The sequence below is a fragment of the Mobula hypostoma genome, chromosome 11 (genome assembly GCF_963921235.1).
Source record: "Mobula hypostoma chromosome 11, sMobHyp1.1, whole genome shotgun sequence".
In the NCBI taxonomy this organism is placed as follows: Eukaryota; Metazoa; Chordata; class Chondrichthyes; order Myliobatiformes; family Myliobatidae; genus Mobula; species Mobula hypostoma.
The window spans coordinates 88250377-88275063 of NC_086107.1; the positions used below are offsets into that span (position 1 = coordinate 88250377).

Here is a 24687-nt window from a genome sequence, read left to right on the forward strand (position 1 = left end):
GACCATGCCTGTTCGTATCTATATCTATTCTGAATGTTAAGGAGTTGAGTTACTGTTCACCGATTGAAAGGTCAGTCACCTGGCCAGGATCACTACCCAACACCAGGTCCAGTACGACCCCTCCTCTTGTTGGACGGTCCATGTATTGATTTAAGAAACCTTACTGGATACACTTAACAAATTCTGCCCCATCTAAATCCTTTACACCAAGAAAGTCCCAGTTAGGGAAGTTGAAATCCCCCATGACAATAACCCTATAATTTTCACACATTTCCTTAATCTGATTACTTATCTGTTCCTCAATGCCCGGTGGCTATCAGGGGGTCTCTAGTACAATCCCCTCCGTGAGATTGTACTCTTCCTCTTCCTGAGTTCTACCCAATGGACTCAGTGTCTGATCCCTCCTTTATGTCTGCTCTGAGTGTAGCTGTGATATTGTTCCTGATTAGTCGTGCATCTTTCCCTCCCCCAACTTTTACCTCCTTCTCTGTCTTTTCTAAAATTCGGTCCATAAATCATCCATTACTACCCCTCTCTCAACCAAGTTTCAGTAATGGCTGTAACATCGTATTTCCATGTACTGATCTATGTTCTAAGTTCATCAACTTTACCCAATAATACTCAAAGCATTAAAATATACACACTTCAAACTATCCGACCCATCATAGCTGTTATTTCAATTTTGCATTTGAATACTTGCCCTGATACCTACCTCTGGTCCGATCCTTCACTTACTGACATGCAAGGGTGCATGAAGCAGCACTAACAGTCATCAATGTGGCGGAGGAAGAATTACCGAGTAAAACTGGACAAGGTTTCAAACAGACTATTCTACATACCTTGGGCCTAGGCCAGTGGCTTAAGCTTCCCTTGGGTTCAGAGAAAGTGGGAGGACCCGACAAAGATATTTTTCAGGGTGAGGACCAGTCCTGTGTGACAGAAGAGGGTGATGATGTCAAGGAATAGGTTGTTTTTTTTTTGTCAAGAAAGAAGCAGAGGGCTTTAAGGCCTTAGTTATTGGGGATAGACAATTATTGACAGAGTCTCCAGCTTGAACATGACTAGAACTGGCAGCCACTCCAGCCGAATTTGGATCCTGCCGACTGGAGTATGAGAGTTTCTGCAGAGTGTTGAGGATCTCCCAAAGCATGTTGTCAGGTCTGCCTACAGTTGCTCCCTGGTCGGCCAGTGTGGTTTGCAAATATTCATACTCTGCTGTGTTCATGATGGCTCAATCGTGCTGTAATGAGAGACCTATGGATGGTGGTTAACCCAAGTGCAGAGCAAGGTCCAGAATTAATTCAGACTCAAAATAAACAAGATGATATAAATGAAATCCAAAGATAAAAATCAGAAACAGTAGAACTAGAAATGGAACTCCTATGATTGAGCACTGAGTGCTTGGGATGAGGCATTTAAGTACAGACTTTCCATGAAGGAATGTGCCGGCAATAATTGGCAGTCTGTGTCTCTAAGGGACAGTGACAGCTAACCATACACCGGGGAATTGGAGGGCTGTATCTTGGATGCCTGCCGCTGTTCAGTCAGGACCATGACAAGATCAAAACAGATCCCTTGGAGTGCGTATCTGAAGGGATCTTTGGGGTTTTATGTTATACAACAATAGAATCCCAGGAGTGAGCTACAGGCTGAGACCTTACCCAGAGGTTTGGAGCTTTCTATATAGAAAATAAACAGCTCACTGGGAGTGCTTTAGAGGTTTGGATCTAATGTAGGGGTTGGGGAGATTATATGTTGAATAAGAGATTCCTAGGAGTTAGTTAAAGGCCATAATATATTCCTGGTGTTCAGAGGGAGTATATACTATATATATGAAAAAAAAGAAATACGGTAGTGGCTTAGAGGCTGGGTCACAATCCATGGTATCAGGGATTGGTATATACTGCAGATTAACAGATCCCAGAGATTAAAGTTTGGGATCTATTCCAGGGGCTCAGGATTGAGATGCAGTTGTTTTGCTGATGTGCTCTATGTTTCATTGATTCCATTTACTCTGATTTGATCAGTGTGAGATTCCCTTGCTCTGATTTTGTAGACACTTCGAGAAAGGACTGTCTGATGTCGGTAACCAGGGACCCTGATGCCAACAAACAGAAGATGGAGAAACCTTTGCAGCTGGTTTATAACAAGGATGGGAACCTGCAACTTAACCCAGAGGCTCTGAAGGTCCTCCAATCCATCGAGGTTCCAATGGTTGTTGTGGCTGTGGTTGGTGCTGATCGTACAGGGAAGTCCTACCTCATGAACTGTCTCGCGGGAGACAAGAAGGGTAAGGGCAGTGGCTGTAAGCTTCCACCTCTAACCTTTCACCTCTGTTTACTATCTGTCTTGCAGAAATTATCCTGAGACCTGGGACACACAGAGCACTCTTGCATTGTCAATCTGTCAGTAGTGGGAGATGTACTGGAGACATCTGTTGGTGTCACGTTGGTGTTCCCATCCCTGTTTTGGACAAGGGATCCTGAGAGATCTGGGGAATTTAAACTGCATGCTTGCTTCATATCTCTGATGCAGAGAGCACACTGGTCTGGTTATTGGCGATGTTACGTACCCCGTAACTGGGTTGCCAAACCAGCAGAAATGGATCACTCAGTTGGAGTCTGGAGTACTAGAACTAAGAAAGTTTTATTAAAGAAACAAGCAACACAGTAATCGAAAGGATAATAAATGCAACAATTCAACAATGATAACCACACATGTGCACAGAATTAAGATAACAGCATCAATCAAGCTCTATCGTTGTCTAGGGGTAAATGATCAATTTCAAAATGACTCAAAGTTCAGTCCAGTTTGTAGTTCAGTTCGCAGTAATCGTTGCCATGGCGATGGACAAGGTGGGGGAAGAGAGACAGAATAGGAACAACTGATCATTCAGAACACTGCTTCACTCACAGACCAGCGGGATGGCTCACAAACAGCTTTTGGGCGGGTCCTTGGTGATGTCACCTGAGGTCACCGACTGTGACCCCTCCTCCAGATGCGGTCGATCCTCTGCAGTGAACCCGGCACCCAGGCAAGGGCGGACACACACCGGGTTCCCGCTGATCGTACCTTTCCACCCACTCGTGAGAAGCGTACCGCTTCCAGGGTCTCGTTACCTCGGGTGGCGTGTGTGTCCGTCTTAGCGAACCTGTCCCTTTTTATCCCCCTGCTGGGGTATCGCCTGTCCATCACTTCAAACAGTTCAGGGTTCAAAGGGGGGGAGCCGCTCCAGACAGCTCTCTCTCCCACGTTCCTTCATTACACATCTCCAGACGCTGCTCCATTGTTCCTTATCTCTCCTTCCCCTGAGGGCAGGTGGCAGACCAACTGCTGATGCCACTGATGCTAGCCCAGGCCAGCAAACATCTTAATTTTATGTGTATTCTCGTAACAGCGACCAGAGTTAGTTGCTGTAAAACGGACTCTGTGCTGACTATCAATTGTACTTCTTCATGAATTCTACAACAATTCCCTTTTATTCTTCCCATGCTCCCATCAATTCCCATCAAACCCTATACCTCACTCAGAAATCTGCACAACTTTGGCCATGGAACATAATAGATCCACTTTTGTACTTACAAAGTTTATCTCTGTCTCTCTCTATCTCTCTCCCTCTGCAGGATTCTCAGTCAATTCAACCATACAGTTTCACACCAAAGGAATCTGGATGTTGTGTCGATCACTCCCTCAGAGACCTAATGAGGTCCTCCTGTTGTTGGACACCGAGGGTCTGGGAGATACTGAGAAGGTCAGTCCCTCGTTCTCAACTATCCCCCTCCTCAGAACAGTGGTTTCATTACCAAATGGGTTAGCAAGGATCCACAGACCAGAGTTCGAATCCTACCACAGGCAGTGTGGACTTGTAAATACTGTTTACAATCCAGATTTAAAGTAAAACTTAATTAATTTGTTAATTAACTAATATTGTCAGCACAGGTTCATGCTGAGCTTCCAGGGGAATTCTGCTGTATTTTCCATTGGAACTGTATGTGGTCCAAGACCCACTCCAATTTTCCTGTCCCACTCACATCAATTCCCATCCCCATCCTCCCAAATGAAAAGGATGTTAAGGTACCATGACAGTGTGCTCTCCCCCAGCACTGTGGTGGTGAGCACTGGCTGAGGCTTGGTCTATAAGTCTTCCCTTGTCCATACACCTACCACTGGTAGCATTCACAGGAAGGATGTTGTGGAGTGAAGCCTCACCCACCAACCTCTGTAAACACTGAACAAGAAATGTCCAGAAATGGGATGGTTATCTATTAGACTGATCTCTGAACAAGAGCTCTCACTAACTGGTTGTGTGTCCTACCTGCAGGGAGACAGCCACAATGACAATTCCATCTATTTACTGGCTATCCTTCTGAGCAGCGTCTTCATTTACAATGGTAAAAATAAAATAAACCAGAAATCCCTGCAAGACCTATCGTATCCTTCACTGGTGTCTCTCAGTCCTTCCCTTTCAGGGTGATATCTCTACAGTGACCGGTGTCTTTCAGTTCCTCTCTCTCGCGAATATCTACTGTGACTGATAGAAACATAGAAACATAGAAAATAGGTGCAGGAGTAGGCCATTCGGCCCTTCGAGCCTGCACCACCATTTATTATGGTCATGGCTGATCATCCCACTCAGAACCCCGCCCCAGCCTTCCCTCCATACCCCCTGATCCCCGTAGCCACAAGGGCCATATCTAACTCCCTCTTAAATACAGCCAATGAACTGGCCTCAACTGTTTCCTGTGGCAGAGAATTCCACAGATTCACCACTCTCTGTGTGAAGAAGTTTTTCCTAATCTCGGTCCTAAACGGCTTCCTCTTTATCCTCAAACTGTGACCCCTCATTCTAGACTTCCCCAACATCGGGAACAATCTTCCTGCATCTAGCCTGTCCAATCCCTTTAGGATTTTATACGTTTCAATCAGATACCCCCTCAATCTTGTAAATTCCAACGAGTACAAGCCCAGTTCATCCAGTCTTTCTTCATATGAAAGTCCTGCCATCCCAGGAATCAATTTAGTGAACCTTCTTTGTACTCCCTCTATGGCAAGGATGTCTTTCCTCAGATTAGGGGACCAAAACTGCACACAATACTCCAGGTGTGGTCTCACCAAGGCCTTGTACAACTGCAGTAGTACCTCCCTGCTCCTGTTCTCGAATCCTCTTGCTATAAATTCCAGCATACCATTCGCCTTTTTCACTGCCTGCTGTACCTGCATGCCCACTTTCAATGACTGGTGTACAATGACACCCAGGTCTCATTGCACCTGCCCTTTTCCTAATTGGCCACCATTCAGATAATAATCTGTTTTCCTATTTTTGCCACCAAAGTGGATAACTTCACATTTATCCACATTAAATTGCATCTGCCATGAATTTGCCCACTCACCCAACCTATCCAAGTCACTCTGCATCCTCTTAGCATCCTCCTCACAGCTAACACTGCCACCCAGCTTCGTGTCATCCGCAAACTTGGAGATGCTGCATTTAATTCCCTCATCCAAGTCATTAATATATATTGTAAACAACTGGGGTCCCAGCACTGAGCCTTGCGGTACTCCCACGAGTCATTGCCTGTCATTCTGAAAAGGTCCCGTTTATTCCCACTCTTTGTTTCCTGTCTGCCAATCAATTCTCTATCCACATCAATACCTTACCCCCAATACTGTGCACTTTACGTTTGCACACCAATCTCCTGTGTGGGACCTTGTCAAAAGCCTTTTGAAAATCCAAATATACCACATCCACTGGTTCCCCCCTATCCACTCTACTACTTAAATCCTCAAAAAATTCTATGAGATTCGTCAGACATGATTTTCCTTTCACAAATCCATGCTGACTTTGTCCGATGATTTCACTGCTTTCCAAATGTGCTGTTATCACATCTTTGATAACTGACTCCAGCAGTTTCCCCACCACCGACGTTAGGCTAACCGGTCTATAATTCCCCGGTTTCTCTCTCCCTCCTTTTTTAAAAAGTGGGGTTACATTAGCCACCCTCCAATCCTCAGGAACTAGTCCAGAATCTAACGAGTTTTGAAAAATTATCACTAATGCATCCACTATTTCTTGGGCTACTTCCTTAAGCACTCTAGGATGCAGACCATCTGGCCCTGGGGATTTATCTGCCTTCAATCCCTTCAATTTACCTAACACCACTTCCCTACTAACATGTATTTCGCTCAGTTCCTCCATCTCACTGGACCCTCTGTCCCCTACTATTTCTGGAAGATTATTTATGTCCTCCTTAGTGAAGACAGAACCAAAGTAATTATTCAATTGGTCTGCCATGTCCTTGCTCCCCATAATCAATTCACCTGTTTCTGTCTGCAGGGGACCTACATTTGTCTTTACCAGTCTTTTCCTTTTTACATATCTATAAAAGCTTTTACAGTCCGTTTTTATGTTCCCTGCCAGTTTTCTCTCATAATCTTTTTTCCCCTTCCTAATTAAGCCCTTTGTCCTCCTCTGCTGAACTCTGAATTTCTCCCAGTCCTCAGGTGAGCCACTTTCTCTGGCTAATTTGTATGCTTCTTCTTTGGAATTGATACTATCCCTAATTTCTCTTGTCAGCCATGGGTGCACTACCTTCCTTGATTTATTCTTTTGCCAAACTGGGATGAACAATTGTTGTAGTTCATCCATGCAACCTTTAAATGCTTGCCATTGCATATCCACCGTCAATCCTTTAAGTGTCATTTGCCAGTCTATCTTAGCTAATTCACGTCTCATACCTTCAAAGTTACCCCTCTTTAAGTTCAGAACCTTTGTTTCTGAATTAACTATGTCACTCTCCATCTTAATGAAGAATTCCACCATATTATGGTCACTCTTACCCAAGGGGCCTCTCACGACAAGATTGCTAATTAACCCTTCCTCATTGCTCAAAACCCAGTCCAGAATATCCTGCTCTCTAGTTGGTTCCTCGACATGTTGGTTCAAAAAACCATCCCGCATACATTCCAAGAAATCCTTTTCCTCAGCACCTTTACCAATTTGGTTCACCCAATCTACATGTAGATTGAAGTCACCCATTATAACTGCTGTTCCTTTATTGCACACATTTCTAATTTCCTGTTTAATACCATCTCCGACCTCACTACTACTGTTAGGTGGCCTGTACACAACTCCCACCAGCATCTTCTGCCCCTTAGTGTTACCCAGCTCTACCCATATCGAGTCCACATCTTCCCGGCTTATGTCCTTCCTTTCTATTGCATTAATCTCTTCTTTAACCAGCAACGCCACCCCACCTCCCCTTCCTTCATGTCTATCCCTCCCGAATATTGAATATCCCTGAACGTTGACCTCCCATCCTTGGTCACCCTGGAGCCATGCCTCTGTGATTCCAACTATATCATAATCATTAATAACAATCTGCACTTTCAATTCATCCACCTTATTACGAATGCTCCTTGCATTGACACACAAAGCCTTCAGGCGCTCTTTTACAACTCTCTTAGCCCTTATACAATTATGTTGAAAAGTGGTCCTTTTTAATGCTTGCCCTGGATTTGTCGGCCTGTCACTTTTACTTTTCTCCTTAGTACTTTTTGCTTCTACCCTCACTTTACGCCTCTCTGTCTCTCTGCACTGGTTCCCATCCCGCTGTTGTGAACTAACCTCCTCACACCTAGCCTCTTTAATTTGATTCCCACCCCCTAACCATTGTTTCTCAATCTCACTCTCTTGGGGAGATATTGTATACAGACCAGTTTCTTGCAGCCCCTGTCTCTCTCAGTGGGATATCAGTGCATGACTGACATTTTTCTGTCCCTTTCTTTCAGCATGTATCTGTACACTGACCATTGTCTCTCAATTGTAGAGTCATTGAGTTATACAGCAGGGAAAGTATCCCTTGAGCCATGCTTGTCAATACTGACTAAAATATATTCTCAAGCTGATCCCATTTTCCAGCAGGTTCCCATATCCCTCTGAATTCTCATCATCATCATACCTGTCCACATACTTAGTAAATGTGTCTAATGTACATGTCTCACCCACTTCCTCTGCTGACTGGTTCAATATAATCACCACCCTATGTCAATAAAAGAAAATGACATCACACGTTCATATTAATCATTTCACTCTAACCCTAATATAGTTTTCATTTCCCCAACCTTGCAAACAAAGTCCACTGACCCTATCAATGCCCTTCATGATTTTGTTATTACAACGTGAGATCACCCCTCAATCTTCTATGCTCCGAAGAATAAAGGCCAAGGTGTCTAACCTCTCAGTTCCATGACTCCTGGCAACATCCTTCTAAATGTTTCTTTACTTTCTGGTTTAATCACATCTTTGCTATAACAGTGAGATCATAATTGTACAGTACACAGTACAAGTGTGACCTCACCAACGCTTTGTACAACTGTAGTGTAACCACCCACTTCAAACTCAGTGCTCTAACTGATGAAGGACAGGCTGCCAAAAACCTTCTTCACACCCTCAGTGTCTCTACATGTAACTCCCCTTTAATGGAACCAAGCACCTCTACTCCAAGATCCTTCTCTTGTACAAAGGTACTGAGAACCTTTGCATTCAAAGTAAAAGTCCTACAATAATTAGTCGTTCCAAAACGTAACTCCATGTATTTACCTGAATTCCATTTGACATTCCTGAGCCCAGCTGTCCAGCTGACCAAGACCCCACTGTATTTGCTGGTACCCCTCTTCACTGTCCACTGTGACAGTGAAATAATCCTTGAGAACTGTGCCCATCTCAGCAGTTCCACAAATACATTTCCATCTTTCTGGGGTCCTATTTGCCCCCATGTTACTCTTCTTTCATTAATATATTTGTAAAGTCCCTCGGAATTCTCCTTAATTTTCTTAGATAAAGTTACCTCATCCTACTTCTGCCCTCCAAATTTCCATCTTGAGTTTTCTCTGACATACTCTGTATATATTCAATGATTCACTTGATCCCAGCTGCCTGCATCTGAATCAAGACACCTCCTGTTATCTTGACTGAAGTTACAATATTTCTTGACATCCAGGGTTCTCAACTACCATCAGATTTGCCTTTTACTCATCGAGACCCTCTCTCTCAGGGAGATATCGCTACAATGACATGTGCCTCTTAGTCACCCTGTCACTGAAGGAGAGATGTGTACACTGACCAGTGGCTGTCTGTCTCTGTCTCTCTCAGGGAGATATCTCCACAATGTCCCTTAGTCACACTCTCTCGAAGGGAGATTTGTACTCTGACGGGTGCCACTAAGCCTCTCTCTCTCTCTCTCTCTCTCTCTCACTTACAAGGGAAGATCTGTACACTGACCAGCGACTTTTAGTACCTCTCTCTCAGGGGCAGATCCGTACAGTGACTGATATTCCTCACCATTTTCCTGCCAACCCTTCATTCCTTTATCCTTGATGCTGCTCCCAGTTTTGTGACTGAACTCTCTAAGCAGATCCAGATGAAGTCCCAACCCAATGGCTCTGACAGTTGGGACTTTGTCCGTTTCTTCCCTGAATTTGTCTGGGTGATCCGTGATTTGACACTGGATATGAACATCGATGGAAAAGATGTGACTCCGAATGAGTACCTGGAGCACAGTCTGAAACTGAGGGACAGTGAGTATGTGACAGTGCCAGTCTCTGAGGAGATAGGGTGAACTTGGAAAGGGGCCAGAGAAGGGAGGGAGCAGGGTTGAATTCAGTGTGTCAGGGGGTGCTGGAGGACGGGGCAACCTGTTATCTTTGAGAATCTGTGCGCACACACAGTCCAGTGTTTCCCAGCCCCTTCACATCTCTCATCCCCCACTTACTCTGCATTCCCCTGCCCTGTTCACATTCACATTACCTCACAATTCCCTGGAGGGTACCGACAATTGGGAGAAATGTACATAATTCACAACCACCGACATTGAATTTGGTTTCTGACATGACGATGCCATTATATAAGGATTTTTAGTGCGTTTTTAGTCTTTAGGCTTTGGAGTACCAAAAAATGTGTTACGGGTTTCATTAAACAAAACGCCACACTTTGTTTTGCTTGAGAAAACCTACACCCGATTCATATTACCTCGCAATTGCCTGCAATAACTTGATGCCAATGTACACAATTCTCTGGTTTTAATGGTATAAATGCACCATTCCCACCCAGCTGACACCTCCTTCCTATCAGAGTTTCATCCAATTGGCTGGTTGCCACTCTCCCAAACACACATCCCTCTCAATCTATATGACCCTCAGCTACCCTGTCTGATACCAATTACACATCATTCCCCCCCGTGACAAGTCAGCCATGACCCAACTACAAAGTACCTGATGCCCCTCCCACACATCCTGTCCCTCGCCATCACACCTTGCAAACTGCCTCCCCTCTGTTTCCTTCCTGTCCTTCCCCTATTCCCCCCCACCGCCCTGTGGGTAACAGTCACCACGTTGGGAATGGGAGATCAGACTCAGTAAGGGTGATTCCTGCCTGATTCCTGGTTCTTTTTTACAGGTGAGATCAGTGAGCAGGACAAGGAATATAATGAACTCCGCAGGTGTATCCGCAATCATTTTCCCTCACGTTGCTGCTTTGCATTTTCCATTCCCACACTACCTAAGAAACTCAAGCAGCTCCAGGAATTGGAGGACAAGGATCTGGATGAGGATTTTGTTACGGAGTGGCAGAAACTGATCAATTACATTCACACCCACAAGAAAGTCAAGAGAGTTGTTGGGGGTCAGCTGGTCACGGGCAGGAGTGAGTAACTGAGCATAACCTCACCACCTCTCTTCAGTATAACACAATAACCGGGCATCAGAAGATCAGCAGATGCTGGACATCCAAAGCAACACATGCAAAATGCTGGAGGAACGCAGCAGGCTGGGCAGCATCTATGGAAAAGAGTAAACAGTCGACGTTTTGTGCCACGACCCTTAATCAAGACTAGAAAGGAAGGAAGGGAAGGTATCAGAATAAGAAGATGCAGAGGGGGGAGGAGGAAGAAATACAAGGTGAAACTGGGAGAGCAGAGGAGTGAAAAAGGAGCTGGGAAGTCAATTGGTGAAAGAGATAACGGGCTGGAGAAGAGGGAATCTGATAGGAGAGGACTGGAGACCATGGAAAAAAGGGAAGGGGGAGGAGCACCAGATGGCAGTGATGGGCAGATGAGAAGAGAGGTATGAGGGAAACAAGAATGGGGAATGGTGAAAGAGATGGAGGTGGTTGCAATCACTGGAAGTTCAAGAAATCAATGTTCATGTCATCAGGTTGAGCACCTTTACTTTACAGGTGAGATCACCTTTGCCACAAAAAGCGAGATTTTCTGGTAGCCATCCATTTCAATTCTACCTCCCATTCCCCTTCCAACATGTCAAACCATGGCCTTTTCTATTGGAACAATGAAGCCAGCTTATATTCTGTCTGGGTGGTCTCCAACCTGATGGCATGAACATAAGTTTCTCGAACTTCTTACCTGCCCATCAGCTCCCTGTGTTGCTCCCCCCCTTCCCTTTCTTCCATGGTCTTCACTCCTCTCCTTTCAGATTCCTTCTACTCCAGCCCTTTATCTATTTCACCAATCAACTTCCCAGCTCTTAACTTCACCTCCTCCTCCTCTCTCGGTATCACCTATCACCTGCCACCTTGGACTTCTTCTTCCCACCTCCCCCACCTTCTTATTCTGATATCTCCCCTTTTGTTCCATTCCTGATGAAGGGTCTCAGCCCAAAATGCATGCCTGGAGCAGAAATATACTATCGGAGTACATGAGAGTGTTGGCAATGAGATTAAATGCTATTGGATTTGTGTACAATGGAAGTGAATGGAAAGGGATCAGAATCTTCAGAAACATATAAAATGGGAGCAAATTGGGATCCCATTAGAATTGTGAACAATAGAAAAAAATGCAAAGGGCCTGAGATCCTGTTGGAAGTGTGTATGATGGAAGTGAATGTGAATGTGAAAGGTTTTGGAATCTCATTGGATGTGGGTACAATGGAAGTGAATGAGCAAAGAGTTGGGATCTCATTGGGTGTGTATATAATGGGAGTGAATGGGAAGAGATTGGGATCCCACTGGGACTACAGATGATGGGAATGAGTGGGATGGCATGGAATACCATCATGGGTGTAGAGGGTAGGAGTAAATGGAAAGAGACAGAGTCCATTGAGAGTGAATGGGAAGGTGTGGGGTCCCACTGGGAATATCAAGTGTGGTATTGAATGGGAAGGATTGGGAGTGTTGACTGTGGGATTGAATGGGAAAGTAATGGGGTCCCATTTTGTCTATGAACAATGGGAGAGAACTGTAGGGGGGTGTGGACGTGAATGAGAATGGGTTGGGAACATTGGGATGTGAAGAGTGGGGATTGAGGTTGTGATCAGATCCCCAAGTGCTGACCTTCAGAAACATCCCAAATAGGATTTGTTGTGTTGATCAAGACGTATGTGGGCATGATGGCGGATGGGATCCTACCGTGTGTGGAGAGCTGTGTTGCCAAATTAGCGGAGGTGGAAAACCAAGCAGCAGTAGATGAAGCCCTGAAATTCTACGATGATGAAATGAAAAAAATCTCAGAATCTGACTGTCTTACTGTGACCAAACTCACAGAGAATTACAACATGAAGAGCTTAGAGGCATTCAATATCTTCCACAAAAGATCTATGAACAACAACAATGGCAAACACATCCAACAGCTGGAGATGAGCTTCTAAAGTTCAGTGATTACCAACTGTCTCATCTCCGAACACCAGTCCCTGGACCCAACCCATACAGAGATAGACTGAGAGACAGAGAGCATAGATATCATCCTGAAAGTGAGGGATTGAGAGACACCGGATAGCGCAGGTCAGTCCCTGAGTGAGAGTGGTGAAGAGACACCATTTGGAATACAGATCACGACCAGTCAGTGTACATATATTTCCCTGAGAGAGAGTGTGACTCAGAGATACAGTCAGTGTACAGATCGCTCCCTGAGAGAGAGGATCTGAGAGACATCGGTCAGTGTACTGATCTCTCCCTGAGAGACAGCAACTCAGTGATACATTTAGTGTACAACTCTCTCTCAGCGAGAGAGAGAGAGAGAGAGAGTGTGACTCAGAGACACAGTTAGTGTGCAGATAGACCTCTGAAAGAGGTGGACTGAGAGACGGTGTTCAGTGTACAGATCTCTCCCTGAAAGACAGGGACTGAGAGACACCACTTTAGTGTACAATACTTGGTATTCTATTTACTGTACATATTTCCTTTATTTCCAGGAGACAGTAAGTTCTACTTACAAGTCTCTCATGGCCAAGATCGAGGAAAACTCACGAAAGCAATGTAAGGCACATCTAGCAAAGGAAATGTCATCAATTAAAGAAAACCTTGCATCTGGACATTACCAGAGACCTGGTGGTTTCCAGGAGTTGAAGGCGGAACTTGATACGGCCATCAAGGGGTACGAAGAAAAGACCGAGGATGAAATGGAGGTGTGTCCAATATTATGGAGCAAGGCATTTACTTTGCAATTATCATAGCTTTTCCTTCCTCCGCCTTGCATGGATTCAGAAAACTCCCCCTGCCCCCATCTCCTTCCATGTCACCCAACAAATGTAATTTCCATTCTCTGTAACATCTGAAATGGGATTAACTGTGTGGAGTGAGTCTGTGATCAGGGAATGAGAGTTGGTGAGCTGTGGGGGAGTTTCAGTGGGTGGGATTTGTCAGTGATGAGGGTAAGTGCCTTTTGTGGCTGTGGGAGGGGATTCAGCGGGTAGGAAGAGTTCGTGATGGTGGAGATGTCCATAGGATGTGAGAGGGGATTCAGTGGTTGGAGAGTCAGTAATGGGGCAGAGTATCCATGTCCGTGGGAATTATCTTTCAACATTGGTTTTTAAGAGCCTTCTAATCTCTCCCATAAAAATCTTAACTTCTTGCTTCCACTGAATATCAATGGAGAGAGTTCCAAAAACCAATCATGCATTGAGAGAAAAATGCTTGTCTCATATCTCCGCTGATACAGTTAGCTGTTTATCACACTCAGCTTTGCAATTCATGACCATCTCCCATACGTTAACCATCCAGTTCATGACTCCTAGTGCTGTTTTTCTAGTGTCTAGTCCTAACCTGTCCTACCTTCTCTAATAAGGTAACCTGTCCTTCCAGATATCAGTCCAAGAAACGATCACTGAACTGCTTCCAATGTGTTAGTGTTAAAGGAGACCCATACTGTCCATATTCCAGATGTAATCTCACCAAAACCTGATATAACTGAGGTATTACCCTTCTACTTTTTCACACACTAGATCTCTCCCACTTACTTGCACACAAACATTTTGTGAATTTTGTACTCGGACATCCAGATCTCTGCATCTCAGAACTTCACAAACTCTTCCATTTGGATAATATGCTTTCTATTTATCTTTCTGCCATAATGGATATTTTGCATTATCCCACATTGTGCTTGATTTAGCTGATCCTTGTCCATTCACAGAACCTATCTCTCTACTCTGACACCACTGGGTGTCATTTTTACAACTTACACTTGTGTCATTTAAAAATATTTTCTGCCTTCATTCAAGGCCACTATATAAATAGTAGGTAGTCTGCAGTTGTGGTCTTAACAATTTCCTGTTGATGTCATAAGGTGGTGGCTGGGGAACGGACCCAAGTGCAAGACACAGACATTAAAGTACTAGGGACAGGACTAGGATACAGGCTGAGGGCAAGGACATGGACAGGAAAACCACGAACCTGGAACAGGACTGGACAAAAGAGCCAGGAGCCCGGGCTTGGGCTCCGAGCCAGAGACTGGACAAGGATCCAGAACCTGGGTCTTGCCTCTGGCTCAGACCCCAGAACTAGGCAAGGACGAGGCTTGGCAGGCAGGCAGGACGAGGCTGGAGTCTTAGAGACTTGAGGCGAGGCTTGGCAGGATGCAGGAGGATGGAGTCTTCAGGCTTGAGGCTAGGCAGGAGGCTGGAGTCTTCAGGCTTGTGGCTTGGCAGGAGGCAGGAGGCTAGAGACAAGGCTTGGCAGGAGGCAGGAGTCTAGAGACTTGGCTTGGCAGGAGGCAGGAGGCTGGAGTCTTCAGGCTTGAGGCTAGTCAGGAGGCTGGGGTCTTCAGGTTTGAGGCTAGGCAGGCTCCTCCTGGGCAGGGCGCTGTTCACCTGGGCAGGGCGCGGTACTCCTGGGCAGGGCGCGGATCACCTGGGCAGGGCACGGACCACCGCCCAACAGAGGCAAGGGACAGGAAGGGACAGAACCAACCGCAGGTAACAGCAAGACGGCCTGGCTTACCTGGGCGGAGGCAAGGGACAGGAAGGGGGCTAGGTACAGGGTGGCTCCAGCACAAGACTGCAGACGAGACAAGGCGAGAGCTACCAGCAAGACAAGGCAAGGCTTCGGGCAATGCAGGGCGAGATGAGAACTTCAGGTGAGGTGAGAATTACCAGCAAGACAAGGCAGGGCTTCAGGCGAGGAAACAGAAGGCAGAGCAAGGGATACAAGGAGTAAGGACAAGAACAATCCAGCCACCACGCCCTGGTCTCTGAAGGTATTTATGCAGCCAGCCCCAATGAGCATCAGCTGCCTGAATTAGAGCTAAACAAGAACAGAAACAGGGTAAACAGGAAAACCAGGAGCAAAGGTCGATGGACTGGACCATGAACCGGAATAAGGACTTCACGGACTGGACCATGACAGTTGATTGGTAAGAAGAGTTCCCTAATTGTGTATCAATCCCCAGCACTAGACGTTTGATGGTGAGAGCCTGTCTCTGGTCTCTTGTGGACTGGTGTGATGGGAGAGAGTGGGACATGAATGATTGTATTTTGTCTTCTCTGTAGGGGTTGGCTGTCCTCACCCACTTCCTGGAAGAGGAAAAACCTCCACTAGACTATGTACAGGAGATGGACAGCAAGCTGACAGAGGAAGGAATGTGTGCCTCTGGTGAGAAAATAAACAAAGTGCTCAAAAAACTAGCATTGCACAAAGTAGGCAGTTAAAAAGTGGAGGTCTCAGAGGGTTGAAGGGGTTGTGGGATACTGGGAGGCATGGGAGACCAGGAATGGGTGAGGAAAGTTGTTAAAAGATGAGGAGAAGAAGGACCCAGTGGTGGCGTGAAATAATAACATTACAGAGGCACAGGCAATAAACAAAAATATCCAATGCATGTTAGAATAGATCGGCAGGTGTGATGGGGACTTGCACATTGATTGGACAGATCAAATTGGTCAATGCAATCTTGAGCAGGACTTCAGAGAATGCATCTGTGATAGCTTTCTAAAACAGTGTGTTACTGAACCTACAGGGGAACATGCTATCTTTTCCTGATCCTGTGTAATGAGAGAGGGTAACGATCTTGTTGTTAGAGATGTCACGTAGAGGGTTGGACATGATTCAGGATCCCGTCACAGAGATCACCTTGGAAAGGATGATCAGAATTTTTCGTACAGATAGTTTGAAGAAAAACCTACTGTATTATGCCTAAACAATGGAGAATACAACTGGATGAGAGATAAGTTGGATAGTGTAGATTAGAAACATAGGCTACATGGTAGCAGCAGGAATGGGACCCCAGCAATTACCCCAATTGTGGCAATGCGTGTTAGGAAAGAACATGTGGGACACTGACCCCTCTCATGGGTCAGAGCAAGGGTGCTCCAGTGTTTTGGGGATCTCCCACTGCTGCTAGGACAGTGAACTCATTAACAAAGAGGACGCAAACCATAAAGGTCGGGTTTTATGTCCCGACTCCAAGGTAGGCCAAGCGCTGCCCATTTCTTAACAAGGAATATTTTTCCTGGACCTATTTACCAGGGTTCAGGGACTATGTGAAAGGTTGCAGTGAGGAGACTTGCTCCTCTCTACCTCAGGACGTGGCTCTGTCTGGACATCCAGAGACAGGAACAATGAGGCCTTCCTTCAATCTGACACCTGATGTGGAGAGGGTCCCTCCCCTGTGGTCACCAACAGGCCCAGATTCCCCTGAGGTGTCCGAGGATTCCTCCACCACTGATCCTAGGGTTAGGATTGTGTTGGAGATGGAACAAGCTGGTGAGTTTCGGACACCCACTGCAGAGAGAGAGGAATGCACGTGTCAGCTATGAGTGGCTTCTGCCTGGGGTGGGGGGGCAGGTACTTGTGGTAGTTGGGGGTGTTGGTCTCCATTGACAGTGAGAAGATGGACTGCTGTTTGTCCTGTACGATGATTCCTCTCATCCTACTTCTGCAATAAGACTCTGCTGGCTACTGACTTCTAGGTTGGAAATGGCACAGCTCATGAGGTTGTTGATTGTTGGTATTAAATAGTTTGTTGTTGATTGCATGTGTATTTGTAAAGAATAATCTGAAAAATATCTAAGAAGTTACTTTTTGGAACCAAAGCAGGTTGAACAGTGATGTCCTTCTTTAAAGAATGAAATTTCCCTCCCTCCACTATTGATGCCGACCTCACCCGCATCTCTTCCATTTCTGGAATATCCACACTCATCCCATCCTTCCACAGCCTTAACAGTGATACAGTTCATCTTCTCCTTACCTACTACACCAGGAGTCTCCGCATCCAACACATCATCATCTGCAACTTCCATCACCTGAAAAGGGATCCTACTAATAAACTTATCTTTACATCCCCTCCGTTTGCTTTCCACAGGGATCACTCCCTCCACAATTCCCTTATACATTAATTCCCATGGCCCAAATCTCTCCTCCTGGCCCTTTTCCGTGCGAGCATCCTAAGAACTCACTTGCCCATACACCTCCTGCATCACCTCCATTTAGGACCCCAAAACAGTGCTTCCAGGTGAGACAACACGACACCTGCAAATCTGCTGGAGTCGTCCTTTTGTGTCTGGTGCTCCTGATGCGGTTTCCTTTACATTGGCAAGACCCATCATAAACTGGGGGACCGCTTCATCAATCACCTCTGCACCATCCACCACAAGCGGGACTTAACAGTGGCCAGATATTTTTGTTCTGATTCCCATTCCGACATGTTGGTCCATGGCCTCCTCTTGTGCCAAGAAGAGGCCACCCTCAGGGTGGAGGAACAACACCTGTATCCTATTTAGGAAGCCTCCAATCTGATAGCATGAATATCGATTTCTCCTTTGATAAACAAATCCCCTCCGCTCCTTCCTCTATTCTCCACTGTGACCTTCTCCTGGTTCCCTCCTCACTCTCCTGTAGCCCACTTTTCTCTCCTATCAGATTGTTTCCTCTCCAGCCCTTGACCTTTCCCACCCACGTGGATTCACCTGTCACCTTCCAGCTAGTATCTTTTCCTTCTTCTTGACTTTTTATTCTGGCACCTTCCCCCTTCCGTCTCAGTCCTGAAATAGGGACTTGGGTGAATTGTTGACTGTCTGTTCATTTCCTTAGATGCTGCCTGGCCTGCTGAGTTCCTCCAGCATTTTATGTGTGTTGTCTTAGATTGAGCAGTGAGTGAAGCTCCTTCTCAATGTCTGGTCACACACACCTTGAGAAATGACCCCTTCACCACTCTCTGCATGGACTAACCAATTCATCCTCTGTCCCTTTTGTCAGCTTTGGAAGAGGAGCTTTCAGGGGCGAAACAAGGGATGGAGAAGGTGGAGCAGAAGAGAAAGGCATTTGAGGAATGCAGGGATAATGAGATGATGGAGCAGCTCAGGAAAAGGTTTGAGGAGGGTAAAACATGCAGTGCGGAGGAGCTAATAGAAGCCATAGAACATATGAGGAGTGAGAAGGAGAAATACAAAGTCGACGGCAGGATGGAGGATGCGGAAAGTGCTCAGCAGAGGTGCATCTACCTGGAGAAGACGTATGAAGAGGAAAGGAAATGGAGTTTCATAATGAAGTATGCCCCTGCGATTTTCGGTGTGCTGCTAACTGTGGTGGTCGCTGTGGTAAAATTCAAATGATTCAAAGCAGGAAAGTAGTCAAAAAAGATCATTTAGAAATGTGTCAACAGCACCAATCCTGTGACATCCCAAAAATCTTCCATCCCCTTGCACCAATCTGATCAATGAATTGAACCCCGAATATTGTCCATCCCACACATTTCACATCCAATCCCTAGCCCAATATCGGGGACACACACACTGGAACATTTAAAGCAGGGTCTGGAATTTTCACCCAATTTTTCCACAGATTCCAGCTGGTGAACCTCAGAATTACAGGGATGTGAATGAGATCATTATTTCCCCATGACCTGGTGTAATATGGTGACTCACTAAATCCCCTACCACACACAGACATCTCCCCCATTACTGACCCCTCCCCACTTGAAATCCCCTCCCACAACGCATGGACATTCTTCCCCATCACCGACTGTCCCCACCCACTGAATCCGCTCCCACAACCCATGGATGCTCTTCCCAGACATTCTTCCGCCAACCACCGAACAATTTCACAGAGCGCATGGACAATCTCTCCAATTACCAAATCCCTCTCCCCACAGAATCCCCTTGCATGTTCAACATGCGGTCTCTCTCATCAGTAACACCGCCCCTCCCAACTCATTGAAACCTCTCCCACAGCTGACGGACACAATCTCCAATAACAAGCTCTCCCCACCCACTGGACCCACTCACAATCTCACAGACTGTCTCCCTCATCACCAACTCCCCCACCTACTGAATCCCCTCACACAGCCCACAGACACTCTTCCCAATTATCAGCTCTCCTCTCTCACTGGATCCTCTCTGGAAGCCCATAGACACGCTTCCCAATTTCTAATAGTCCGCACACATTAAACTCTCTCATACAGTCCATGGAAATTCTCTCCCATCACTCCCCCCTCGCACCCAGAGAATACTCAATTTTGTATTCAATACAGTGCATAAGAAACACACCACACAGTAATTTTGCCTGATAAATTTACTTGATTGATCATGGTTAGTTCAAATATATCAAAGCTTTAGTATGCAGTTTCAAACAATTCTTTTACTTTTTAGTATCACAATCTCCACTTGTGTTCATACATTACCTGCTCCAGGTGAACATGTCTAGATTTCAATGCAGTGAGTTCTTCTCCAAGTTAGAATTGCAGACATTTCTTCAGCAGCTGTTGGACTTCAGCACATTAGGGTTTGTTAAATTATAGTTAGGCCTGCACCATCCCTTGGAGCAATTACTCCCAGAAATTGATAACCATTCAGACTTACTAGCTCGTTATTTGTCAGCTTGCTTCATAGAAACATAGAAACATAGAAAATAGGTGCAGGAGTAGGCCATTCAGCCCTCCAAGCCTGCACCACTATTCAGTACGATCATGGCTAATCATCCAACTCAGAACCCTGTACCTGCCTTCTCTCCATACCCCCTGATCCCTTTAGCCACAAGGGCCATATCTAACTCCCTCTTAAATATAGCCAATGAACTGGCCTCAACTGTTTCCTGTGGCAGAGAATTCCACAGATTCACCACTCTCTGTGTGAAGAAGTTTTTCCTCATCTTGGTCCTAAAAGGCTTCCCCTTTATCCTTAAACTGTGACCCCTCGTTCTGGACTTCCCCAACATCGGAACAATCTTCCTGCATCTAGCCTGTCCAACCCCTTTAGAATTTTATACGTTTCAATCAGATCCCCCCTCAATCTTCTAAATTCCAGAGAGTATAAGCCTAGTTGAATCAGTCTTTCATCATATAAAAGTCCTGCCATCCCAGGAATCAATCTGGTGAACCTTCTTTGTACTCCCTCTATGCCAAGAATGTCTTTCCTCAGATTAGGGGACCAAAACTGCACACAATACTCCAGGTGTGGTCTCACCAAGGCCTTGTACAACTGCAGTAGTACCTCCCTGCTCCTGTACTCGAATCCTCTTGCTATGAATGCCAGCATACCATTCGCCTTTTTCACCGCCTGCTGTACCTGCATGCCCACTTTCAATGACTGGTGTACATTATCCACTCTTTTCCTTCACCTGGCCAGTAGTGTGCCGCTAAAGTCTTGGTTATATCCTGGAAGCATTGGTGTAGTGGCATCAGCGCTGGACTGTGGGGTGGGAGGTCCTGAATTCGAATCCAGCCAGCTCCCCTGCACGCTTTCCATGCTGGATTAAGCGCTGGTGATCTCTTTGGAAAAAAAATCACTCAGCAGAAGGGAATGGCAAACCACTGCTATAACCTGCCCAGTATGCAATTTCCCACTACATCGGAGCGGCATGGGCGGAAGTCGTCTGCTAACTGGAGAAATTCTGGATGCGACATACCTTTCCTTTTTATTGGTCATAAAAGCACACCCCCACCTGCATGTGCAGGAATCTCCAACTTGACATATTGGTTCAGGTAGCATACTCATAAGCTAAGCCAAAATGAGAATTATAAGCGCAGGCAAATCTAGACTTAAAGTAATAAACATATATCTTCTAAGAATGAAGTTGCACATTCAAGTTACTAATTTCTAAGCACTCCATCATTAAATACGTTAAATAAAACTGTTTTAACCAAAGTGTAATACCTGTTAGTGATTTTGAGGACATTGGAAATGTATGCTCCCTTTCCACTGGAAACACTACTTCAGATTCAGTTCACATTTTGTTATACAACTGGATGTATGATACCTTCACAGGCTTCAGTGCCACTGTCAAATAAACACCTTGGATAGTAAACAGACTGTTGAATGCATAAAAGAAAGTTGCTTACAACAAGTTACCACATAATATTTTTGAGGAACGTGGCAATATATGTGTTTTGCTTCTGGTAAAACTCATTTAGCTTATGTAAACACAAGAGATTCTGCAGATGCTGGAAATCTACAGCAGCACAAATATAATGCTGGAGGAACGCAGCAGGTCAGGTAGCAATGGTGGAAATGTATAAACAGTCGATGTTTTGGTCAAGACCCATGTGTTTAATTGGTGAAGGGCAAGTCAACTGGCAATGGGTAGGAAATTGGGAGCCTAAATAGGGAGAAGGTGTTTTCAGAAAAATACATAGCAAAATTGTAATGTAGAGGTTGTTTAGGGAATACTTGCGTAGGCTTCTAGATAGGTCTGTCCCACTGAGAGAGGAAAAGGATAGTAGCTGAAGGAACAAGGGAGGTGGAACATTTAGTCAAGAGGATGAAAGAAGTATATTTAAATTTAAAAAAAAGACAAAATTAGACAGGGCTTTTGAGAATTATACATTGGCTAATAAAGGATTTATGAGAGATAGAAGGAGACGTACGAAGGCCTTGGCAACAGAGACACAGTAATACAGCATGCATTCAGGCCCTTCAGCCCAACTAGTCCATGCCAACCACATTCTTCAACCGGCTGGCCCCAATTTCCTGTATTCAGCCCATTTCCCTCCATTTTAATGCTTCATAAATGATACTATTCTAACTTCAAGCCACTTCTTCTGGCAGCTCATTCCATATACAAACCACCCACTCTCTGTGTGAATAAAGATGCTCCTCTGGTGCTTTTAAATCTTTCCTCTTTCACCTAATTCTATGTTCCCTGGTTTTAGACTCCCCAATCCTGGGTAAAAATTATTACCATTCACATTATCTATGCCTCTCATAAATGAAAACATTTCTACAAAGTGTTACGTACCCCGTAACTGGGTTGCCAAACCAGCAGAAGTGGACTCACTAGTTGGAATCTGGATTACTGGAAGCTAAGAAAGTTTTATTAAAGAAATAAGTAACACAGTACTCTAATCGTATGGATATAAATGCAACAGGTTAGCAAAGATAAAACACACATGTACACAGAACTAGGGTAATAGGAATCAACCAAGCTCTATCGCAGTCTAGGGGTAAAATGATCAGTCTCAAGTGACGCAGAGTTCAGTTCAGCTTAGTACAGTTCGCAGTAATCGCTGTTGTGCTGTTGGAAAGAGAGAGAGAATGCAAATTTTGATTCAAACAGACCTTTGATGTTCTTCACAGTTAGCTTTCAGGTGAACCCTTTTAATGTCTTCTGTGGTCACTGCCTGTGACCCCTCCACTCCGGATACGACCGTTCTTCCGCGGTGAACCCGGTACCCAGGCAAGGGCGGACACACACATCAGGTTCCCGCCGATCGTATCCTTTCACCCTTTGCATCTATGGTCGGTTCCTGCAACCAGACCTCCAACTCCCACCAACTTGTGGGGGCACACCGCTCTTCCAGGGTCTCGTTATCTCATGATCTCGTGGTGTGTGTCGTGCCTTAGCGAACCTGTTCTTTTTATCCCCCTGCTGGGGTATCGCCTGTCCATCAAACTTCAAACGGTTCAGGTTCAAAGCAACCGGTCTGTCAATATTCTGAAATGTGTTTCTTTCTCGTTAATCTCTCTCTTCTCTCTTATTAGCATTTTGAATGTTTCTCCATTGTCTCCCTTATCTCTCTCATCAGCATCAATCTTCTGATAACTTGGTTTGTCGTCACAAAAGCCACCCCTCGTTCTCCGACATTCTAGGGAATAAAGACCTATCCTGGCCAAGCCCTCCTTATAACTAGCATCAACCTCACCCTCTCTGCATTATTTCCAATTTAACCATGTCATTCTAAAACAGGATGTCACAACTGTAAACAGTACTCCAAATAAGGCATTTTGGCCCAGATCTTTCTCATACTTCCCTATATACTTACTTGTCCAAATATCTTTCTAATGTTGTAGTTGTACTTGCCTCAATAACTTTATCTAGCAGCACTTTCCACAAATGCTTCATTCTCTCTGTGAAGAAATTGATCCTCAGGTCCCATTTATATCTTTCACCCCTCACCTCAAACCTGTTCCCTTCAGTTTTTAGTTCCTCTTCCCTGGGAAAATGACTGTGACCATTCTCCTTGTCTATACCCCCATGATTTTATACACCTCCATAAAGTCACCTCTCAATCTTCTAGGTGCTGAGGAATATGTATGTGAGGCCGGTGTTCTGTGCTCGGTGTCAGTTGCGGGATGTCTGGGAGACTCCCAGCCTCTCAGACAGCCACATCTGCGCCAGGTGTATCAAGCTGTAGCTCCTTAGGGATCGCATTAGGGAAGTGGAAATGCAGTTCAATGACCTTCATCTGGTCAGGGCAAATGAGGAGGTGATAAAGAGAGGCTAAAGAGGCAGCTAGTCACACCAGGGCCTCAGGAGACAGACAAGTGGGTAACAGTCAGGAAAGGGAAGGGCAGGAGTCAGATGCTAGAGAGTATCCCTGTGGCTGTCCCCCTTAGCAATAAGTACTCCTGCTTGAGTACTGTTGCGGGGGGGGGGCGGGGATGGCCTACCTGGGGGAAGCATTAGTGGCTGTGCCTCTTGCACAGAGTCTGGCTGTGTGGCTCTGAAGTGCAGGGAAAGGAAGAGGATGGCAGCAGTGATAGGGGACTCTATAGTAAGGGGGGTCAGACAGGTGATTCTGTGGACGCAGGAAAGAAACATGGATGGTAGTTTGCCTCCCAGGTGCCAGGATGCAGGATGCTTCTAATCATGTCGATGATATCCTGAAGAGGGAAGAACAGCCAGAGGTCGTGGTACATATTGGTACCAACAACATAGGTAGGAAAAGGGAGGAGGTCCTGAAAACAGAATACAAGGAGTTGGGAAAGAAGCTGAGAAGCAGGACCTCAAAGGTAGTAATCTTGGGATTACTGCCTGTGCCATGTGACAGTGAGTATAGGAACAGGATGAGGTGGAGGATAAATGCATGGCTGAGGGATTGGAACAGGGGGCAGGGATTCAGATTTCTGTAATTGGGGCCTCTTTTGGGGCAGGTGTGACCTGTAGAAAAAAATGGATTGCACTTGAATCCCAGGGGGACCAATATCCTGGCGGGGAGGTTTGCTAAGGCTACTGGGGAGAGTTTAAACTAGAACAGCTGG

The 24687-nt window shown here is 45.5% G+C and overlaps 1 pseudogene; it reads left to right on the forward strand.

Moving 5' to 3' along the window:
- The first annotated feature begins 2073 nt into the window (after positions 1–2073).
- LOC134353496 (guanylate-binding protein 1-like) overlaps positions 2074–24687 on the forward strand; it is a 192695-nt pseudogene continuing 170081 nt past the window's right edge.